At 30.2% G+C, this 9,882-nt stretch overlaps 1 long non-coding RNA gene across 1 annotated transcript; it reads right to left on the bottom strand.

The window, feature by feature from the left end:
* Positions 1-4,287: 4,287 nt before the first annotated feature.
* Positions 4,288-4,691, bottom strand: LOC120167651. Its single transcript, XR_005520061.1, has 3 exons — positions 4,632-4,691; positions 4,450-4,539; positions 4,288-4,319 (listed from the first exon to the last, which is right to left on the bottom strand). It is a non-coding gene; the product is annotated as an uncharacterized LOC120167651 (long non-coding RNA).
* Positions 4,692-9,882: the final 5,191 nt, after the last annotated feature.

Raw genomic sequence — 9,882 nt, forward strand, 5'->3', positions numbered from 1 at the left:
ATAATATTTTTATAAAAGTGTAATTATTTAATATAATATCTAACTTTGATTTATAATAGATCGTATACATTGAAAAAACATTATCTTTGTTCATTCAAGATTACAAAATTATTTTTTCATATTATATTATATTTTATACAAATAAACATGATATTTATGAAAATTATTTAACTAGTTATATTAATTATATGTTAAATGTATTTTCTTTAAAAATTAGATAGTGTAACGATTAAAATATATTTATGAATTTTCATTTAAGTATTTATAATTTAATATTAAAGTTTAACTTGTTGAAGAAAACGTATATTACAAGGATACTTTGGTATAATATGCAACCAAGTAATTTTATATTCCTACAACCAAACACTGTAATTTTACATTCTTGGTGAACAAACTAAAAAATGAAATACAACATTCCCAGAGTAATTTTACATCCCAATAATTTTATTTTCAAAGATATCTTATATTCCGTGAACCAAACACCCTCTAAAATTTTATCTCATTTTATAACATATAATTTTGAAAGAGGAAAAAATTAACGTATCCATTGTGAAGCTCATTTCGACCTGCCTATACTAATCTCTCACCAAAATCAGACTAAAAACTGTTTGGCCAAGAATATTGAATTTAAAATGTATATGGGTATAGAATTTAATTTTAATTTTATTTAAACATCCCCAAAAATTAAATATTTTTATTGGAACATGTAATTAAGTCTTTGGATAAAATTTAATTTTATTACTTTTAGGTAAATTTTACACTATTAGTGTGGGGATGATTAGATCAAAGTTTCCCTCCTAATTTTTGGAATGATACAATTATGACAGTAAACGAGAAGAATAGAGTTTAAATATTATTGAGTTCGACTCAATTTTAAAATTCTAAAATAGAGTTTGACTCAGCTCGAAAACTCACTTGTCTAAAATTTCTAAGCTCGAATCGAATTCGAAATCATGAATTGAATCTCGTAAAAGCTTGAAAAAAATCTTAAATTTAACTAGGTTAAAGCTCAAAATCGAACCTAAATATTAAGTAAATGAAAAACTTATACTGCATTTCTTAAAAAACCAACACATAAATTTTAATATTATTGATAATTTAATTTTTAAAAATATTATATTTCAATATATTATTTTTTCGAGTTGCTCACGAGTTTTTTGAGTCGAGTATCAAGTAACTCGTTTTGGGTGTTTAAGAAGTCAAGTTGAGTTCGAGTCGAGTCCATTCGAGTCGGGTATTTACCGATATTTGATCGAGTTGATCTCGAGTAGCTCGTGATCTGACTCGTCTCATTTACAGCCCTAGAACTTGAGACATGATTAAGCGATATCAAACTGCTTACCACTTGTATAAATCTCGTTGATATTATTTAAATTTTAAGTCATTCACATAATTCAATTTGAATAATGAAAACAAAATTTTTTTATTTTAAATATATATTAATTTAGATTTTAACTTTTGCTCATCCAATAAATTTCAATTTTTATCTATATCAATTTTTAATATTATATTACAATTCTTCGTTTAAATCAATAGCGTAAACTGCTTATAAGAGTTATAATTCATTTATTCTCATCAATAATAAAAATAAAAATTTTCTTTTTGTTGGTATTTACATAATAAAATGTAGCATACAAATAAACATAATATATAAATTATAATATTTATATATTTAAAATAGTTATTTTTTTACATTATATTTTTAATTATGAAAGTTATAAAATTATATACATGTATATTTTGTTGAAAGGAAGTTGGTAACATAGAGAGTAATCTATTAGAAAAATAAGAGGTGGATATTAGCTTGGAACAATAAATGTAGAATTGGCCACGTTTTTTGGAGACAGAACAAGAGAATGGCAACTTTGGACCAATTCTCTCCCGCCCCCACGCCCTTTCCTAGGCTGTGCGATTAACTACCCTATTTCTCGTAGGGGTTAATGATTTTGTTATTTAAAATACATTTTATTTATAAAAAAATCATTATTAAGAAAAATAATATTTTTTTAAAATTGTATGCTTTACGAAAAAAAATTATTGGATAATAACTTATTACTAATAATAGTTTTTTTTTGGTTAAAATGAGGTGAATATTATTATCTTCAAATTCTAAAATATTAGACAATTCTTACTACTTTGGACAAGAATACTCTTGAAATATTTAATTTTATTCATATGTATTTTTCTTAATTCTCTTTCTTCGTGTTTTACTTAAAATTATAAACATAATACTAATATACAAATAGTTTGATTTAATAAAATATTAATAAATTTAAGTAGTTAAAATTAGTTTATATTTTAAATATTTAATATATTAATTATTTATAATTTTATGAGGTGTAAAATGATATTATTGTAAAAAGATATAATCATTTAAAATAATATCTAATTTTGAGTTATTAAAAAATGGATCTAATGCAATGAAAAACAATATTTTTGTCCACTTGAGATCACAATATTATTTATCATATTATATTATATTTTATATAAATAAATATAATACGATTAAAATTATTTAAAAATATACGTTTGATATACTAATTATATAAATTATATGTTAAATGTATTTTTTCTTCAAAAGTTAGATAGTGTAACTATTAAAATATTTCTATGAATTTTTCTTTAAAATATTTATAATTTAATATTAAAGTTTAACTTGTTAAAATAAACATATATCACAAGGATATTTTAGTAAAATATGCATCCAAGTAATATTATATACCTCCATTGTAATCTTATATTTCTACTAAACAAATCAAACAAGATAATACAACATTCTCATATTAATGTTATATTCCACTAATATTCATAAAGATAATCTTATATTCCTTGAACAAGATTTCGGGTTCGAGCACCGCGTATACAGGGTATGAGCGTTCATTGTCAAATGATTAAGAGTCTTTGAACAAATATTACTTTGTATTCACCCTATATTTATCCAATGAACAAACTTAGGATTTTATATTAGGAGGACAAACCTCTAAATTTTTAAGATAAGATGAACTTATATAATTTTAAACATGTACAAATTAATTATTTATAAAAATATAAAAATTAAAACATATGATAATTTAAAGTTTTTAAAAATTACGATTTCCCTCGTTGTGCCACCAATTAAGTCAATCCCTACCTCTATAAGGCATTAATTAATTATTAGATCAATAAATTGGGCAGTTTAACGGATTTATGTTTTAAAAATGTATAATTAGTTTTTAATTCCAATAATTTTAAATATGAAAATTAATTTTTTTTAAATTGCATGATTTTAAATTCAAATTATTTTGCATTTATTGATTTGAATTTCATTTAAAAAACATTATTTTAAATTAGATAGTTTTATATTCAAATTATTTTTATTTTCCTTTTTTGTATATTTAACCACTAAATTTGGTAATGTCTATTTTTTAATTTAAAAATAAGATTATATAATTTGTGCAATGCATAGATTTTTTTATTTTAAAATTATATTAACTTATACTCTTTTAATTAAAGAATTTTGTTTTTCTAAAATATTATAATTTTTTAAAAAAAATTAAGAAAAATAGTTAACTTATTGTGTCAAAAAGTGTCCATAATGCAAACGGGTTCAATATTTATTGAGAAAAGATTATTAAGAGTGCTTACATTTATCCTCTCATCTTATCATCATTGAGTAATTGGGGCTAAAGTTCATCACATGTGTATTGTTGTTGTTATTGTCTATATCGATAATCCAAATCAATTTTTATGATGAAATATTATTTTATTATAGTTTTATATTTTACTGCTATTAACTATTATAAAATATTAAAAATATTTTATAGATATTAAAATAATATTTTGACCGTGGAGCTAATATATGTTGAGGGTGTCAATTGATACTAAAAAATTTCAAATATATATATATATAGTATAGTGAGAACGATATATTTAGAAAGGTTTTGACACTTTTTAAAAAGGAAATTAGCACATATTTTTTTAAAATATTTGATAATAAAAAATTATGACATCATAATATAAAATTTCAGCAATAAATATAAACTACATGCTTGCTAATGTGATAGTCCGATAGTGGTAGTTGACTTAAGTAGAGATGTGCAAGCATTTACCTCATGTAGGGGTGTGTAAAAAAAATCTGATCTGATCTGTTGATCTGATCCGAAAATTCGAATATCCGATCCGTTTTTTAATTTTCGGATAGTTCAGATCGGGCATCCGAAATTTTTTTCAGATTATCGGATCGGTAAAAAAACTATTTTCGGATTATCCGAAAACCCGAAAAAAATTAGGGTGAGTTGCCGGAACTGTCCAATGAATACTTCAAACATGTTCTCAAGATCCTGTTTAAGAACGTTCATGCATCAAAGTAGAGAAAACTAATGGAACCATGTGTATGGAAGAAATAGAGAGAGACAGATCAGAGGAGAGGGGGCAGCAATTTTTTGTTGAATTAGTCGTGCATTATCTAACCTGTATTGGAATTATGTTCTTGGCACTGGGCTCAAATTCTGAATCATTTAAACAGCCTTGGGGATTCCAAACAATAACACCTCCCCACATCTAAAAGGTTTCATGAGAAGTAATAAGGTAATGCAGCCTCACAGAATAATTAGTAGTGAAAGCATGAATATAATGAAGTCTAGATAACTAACTGGAGATATAAAGCCATTTGTCTTAGAAATCTCTCCATTTGGTAGCTGGAGAAGAAGAGAGCAATCAGAGCATTCCTTTGCAGATGGTACATATCTGGTGACAAACGAAAAAATAAACACCTTGAAAAATAACTTGCAAGCAAATAACAAATATGAGAGAGCGAACCAGAGAGGTTATTGAAAAAGGGCATATCAAAGCGGGCTGGCACTCCTGAATCAATATTTTCTCCCAAAATGGACATCGAACCAAAAAAAATAACAGGAATGGAACCACGCAAATAATTTTTTTTAATTTTTTGCAAAAAAGAAAAAAAAAATCGGATTCAGATCCGGATATTTAGATATCTGAACCGAAATTTCAGAAACTCGCATTTTTGGATATCCGATTTTTTCGGATCGGATACGAATCATTATTTTAGGTATCCAAAATTTTCGGATATCCGAAAATTCGGATCAGATAATATCTAATATTTTTTAACATTTACAGTAAAGTGCCCAATAATAACAAAACCGGTAGAAAAAATAATATTTTAGGTAACGCTTTACCAGATATATTAATAAAACCGGTAAAGCACCCAATAATAACAAAACCAATAGAAATAATAATGTTTTCGGTATTTTTTTACCAGAAATGTTAAAAAATAATAACAAAACTGGTATCGTCTTTCCTTATCAATATATTACGGCTGCCGCACGTTAGCTTTCCCCTAACAATTATAGATTATCTTTACCGTACTAATAGACTTATTTTTTTAAAAAAAAAAACTATATTTATAAATGTAACACCCACAGACTGATGTAGGTGACCTGATCCGATCGAGGTGTCACATTAGAGCTACCAGAGCGACCCACAGTAAAAATCCAGGAAAATTAAAATCTTTGTTAAAACGCGTAAAATCATAAAACAATTTATAATTAGAATATAAGTTCAGAAAATCATTCATATATATATATATATATATATATATATTAAAAGTATAATTCAACAATATCCAATAATAAAATAGGTTTCAGACTCGAATATAAAAACATAATACAACATACACCCCCTAATCACATGCACCGTACTCCGCAAGTAACACCGGTGGAACTCCTTTACTGATGTTGATAGTTGCACTAGTTCGATTCTTTTAACTTGAAATGGGTGACTAAAAGTGTGAGCTTTGGGAAGCTCATTAATACAGAACTACCAAGTAATGCTGAAGGACATGCAAATACTAAGCAAGCATAAAAATTTCCTTATTGATTCAGACGTCTACAGGTTTTCGGGATAAACTGTGGTTCTATTGGTATTTCTTCGAGTAAAAGACATGAAGATTTTAGTTTAGATGAAACATTTAGAAGACCAAGTTCAGGAGATTGAAATAGGATTCTAGTGTGTTCCAACAAAAACATAGTACTGTATATAGATCATTTAAAAACGTTAATAGTTTAAAACATATTTTAAAACCACAGTAATACCCTACAACTGAACAACTTTATGCAGTTTCCTCATAACTGCATCCATAAAGACTTACCGTAAGCACAAATCAAATGAGTCACCCTAAGGGAGTGCCTTGGGGCCTCTGAGCCAAGCCAAGAAAGTTTCTAGAGACCTTGGAGCCTACCTAAGGGTCACCTTAGGTCCGTAAGAAATTACCATCTCGATCGGTCTGAACCTATATAAGGAATTACTAGTTTGACCGAGCTGAACCTATATACTCCAACCTACCCATACAGTTCCCAGTAGAAATTTGATTTAGTAGTACCCTGTAATTTCAAAATCATGATCCAATAGTTTATTGTAAAAATGATCAAGTAGTTATTTAAATCACATGAAGGCCCTATACCCATACACCATATGCAATCCCATGATTTACCCAAGGGAGTGCCTTGGGACCTGAGAGCCTACCCAAGAAAGTTTCTCGGAGCCTAACCAAGGGTCACCTTAGGTCTGTAAGGAATTACCATCTCAATCGGTCTGAACCTATATAAGGAATTATCAGTTTGACCGAGCTGAACCTCCATACTCCAGCCTACCCAGATAATGTCTCAATAAAATAGTTCAAGTAGAAACCAATAGATCTCATGATCCATAAATTAGAAACGAATATATTTTTCAGTGAAAACAGGTAATCAGAGAACATATATCATGTAGCCATAGTTCACTAACAACAAATCAAAAATTAGTAAATCTGTAATTTCTTAAAATCATGTTTTAAAATAGGTAAAACAATTACATGTCACGTATGGAACACACTAGAGGGTCTAATTATTCTTTGGAGGTACTTGGTATTTATCATGTACGGAATCATGAAACTTTTGTAATTTAATAGGATTTCAGAATCAAGATCCCTATAAAAAATGGGGTTTGATAGTTAACTAATTCATCAATCATTCGGGTAGTGATTTATCAAGATTATACAATATTCATATATTTTTTAGAGGCACTAAGCAATTGGGAAGGTATTCAAAATCTTTTGCATCAGAGTTACTTGAGATTTCAGGTATATCAAGAGTGATTCCATTATTCAGAAAATCAGGGGCATTTTGGACATTTGGTTCTTGAAGAATTCTTAGTAATTTAATCTAATAAGAGTGAAACGATGATTCATGGTATTTAAGATTTATGTCGATTTATCAGAATATCGAGTTAACTCGAACTGAACAAATCCCATCACTATGGTACCGTCAACCTGTCAAATCGATGCACTTCAAGGATATTCACACTTTAATATTGACATCACTAGTCGAACTGATCATCTTCAGAATCATCATTGAATGGATCTTAGGGAGACGAACAGGTTTTCCAATGGTATTTATTTCATTTTTGTGTTGCAAATAGTATCAAGAAATGTTGACGTACTTGATTCGTGGTTCAAACCCCTTCGGTCATTAAGGGTACTTAGGTCATTTAGTAGTCAAGTTTATCCCATACACTTAATACATTGAAAAACCTAAAATATTACTTTTTGAAAATTTTGACTTTTCGGTCAAAGTTAACAGGTTGACTAGGATGAGTTGACTCAGAAGAGTTGACTCAATATGGGTTAACTCGGTTTGATCCTAGTTGAATCAGACCGGGTTGACTCGGTTGGGTCAAACAGACCTGGTTCAGACCGGGTTGGGTCGATTTGAGCCGATCCAGACCATTCTAGAAGAAACCAGAGATTAGGGAAATCCTCACGCGCACCCGAAGACACGTGCCGACGCATGAAACTGCGACAAGGGGAAAATCAGTCATTTGATTACTTCAGTGCATCTACACATCACTACCAAGCCATTTCAACACTAAAAATAGGCTATATTCATCGAAATTTAAAACAAAGGGCTGAAATGCTTACTCCGATGGCGGACAGACAAAATTGGCGGCGGTGGATGACGGCATGGGTGGGGTTCTGGTCGGAATTGCCTGAGGAACACAGCACTAGAGGTAGTGAGGTAACCCTGTGTTAGGTTCGACCAAAAACGAGGAAAATACGAGCGACGACTGGGGGGTTTCGATGAAGCTTTCAAATAGTTCAATCCTGACAAACAACGACCACTTTTGACGATCGACCTTAGGGGTTTTGGTCGGACGGTCGCGACGCTTCGACTGGAGGTGGAGGTGATACTCACCGACGTTCGAAACAGGCGGATCGAGAGAGAGAGGCGACTGCTAGGTTAGGAAATTTTGGGAATTTTCTCACCGGGGGTATTTCGATTTTTTGGGTTAAAACCCCAAACCAATAATATAAAACTTATATTTTATTATAATAAACACTAATAGTAGTCTAGCCTAATGGCTAGGGCATGGGTAGCCTTACCCGGTGGACATAGGTTCAAGCCTCTCCAACCACTCCAATTTTTTTTTTCTGTCATGTGAGTATGGGAAATATTATGAAGTTAGTCCCTAAACTTTCTAAACTTTTGAATTTGACCCAAAAATCTTCAAAATTATTCAATTTAGTCCCTTAATTAAATTAAATTAAATTAAATTAATTTAATATATAATATGGGGTGTGACAATAAAGATAACAAGATGATTAGAAAACACACAATAAATAAAGAGTAGCACTGAAAGAAATTTCTTCGATCAAATGATCTTATAAAAGAATTATTCAAATCCTTATTTGATTTATGCAGTCTATTAAAAATAAGAAATGGGATCTTCAAAATATTGATGTTATTATTAATGAAATATTTTTCAAGAGAATTATATTTCTATTAGAAACTATTTTTGTTGATGAAAACGGGTAAAGAAAACGAAAGATAGGCGGCACTAGAAGTTTTATTCAATATGTTTTAGGTCTAGGTTACATCTCTATTATAATAGAAACTCTGGTTACATAATTACAAAATTAACCCTGTATCGTATCGCGGGGCTTGCGCCCCCGCACCCCCAACCCACATAATTCGTAACCTACTACGAGACTTTCTTTGTAAGGACTTTACCGGTATATTTATGAGCCATACCTAACAAATCTCCACCTTGGCGAATATCCTGCCCTTTGAAAACTTCAATGTGGGTTGTGTTATCTTACTTCTTTAACAACTTGAAACATTTAATAAGTCCAAGCAATACTTGAACTTGTCTATCGTAACTGGCTTAGTGAACATATCAGCGGCATTCTCATCAGTATGTACCTTTTGAAACAGAACCTCTCCAGATGCAACCAACTCTCTGATCTTGTGGAACCTTACATCTGAAACAGAACCTCTCCAGATGCAACCAACTCTCTGATCTTGTGGAACCTTACATCAATGTTAGTTCTAGCATACACCTGATTCTTAGCCAAGTGAATAGCACTTTGATTGTCGCAAAGCAATTGAACTCCACCTTGCTGAACACCCAACTCCTTCACCAAACCAGTAAGCCATAAAGCCTCTTTTGCAGCTTCAGCCGCTGCCATGTACTCAGCTTCAAATGTAGATAGAGCCACAATAGATTGAACAGTAGACTTCTAACAAATAGGCCCTCCACCAAGAGTAAATACATACCCTGTCGTAGATCTTCTATTATCCAAGTCACCTGCATAGTCTGAATCCACATATCCTACAACCAAAGGATTATCCTGCTGACTCCCAAAAATAATTCCAACCGAAAGATCCACTTGACCGCTTCCCAATGTTGCTTACTAGGTTTAGACATGTACTTACAAACTTGACTAACAGCATGAGCTAAATCAGGATGAGTACATACCATCGCATACATCAAGCAGCCAACATCATTAGAATACGGAACATTTGCCATATCTTCAGCTTCCTTATCTGTCTTAGGACATTGTTCTGA

This window comes from Hibiscus syriacus, unplaced genomic scaffold (assembly GCF_006381635.1).
Source record: "Hibiscus syriacus cultivar Baekdansim isolate YM2019G1 unplaced genomic scaffold, ASM638163v2 tig00003041_pilon, whole genome shotgun sequence".
NCBI classification, from domain to species: domain Eukaryota; kingdom Viridiplantae; phylum Streptophyta; class Magnoliopsida; order Malvales; family Malvaceae; genus Hibiscus; species Hibiscus syriacus.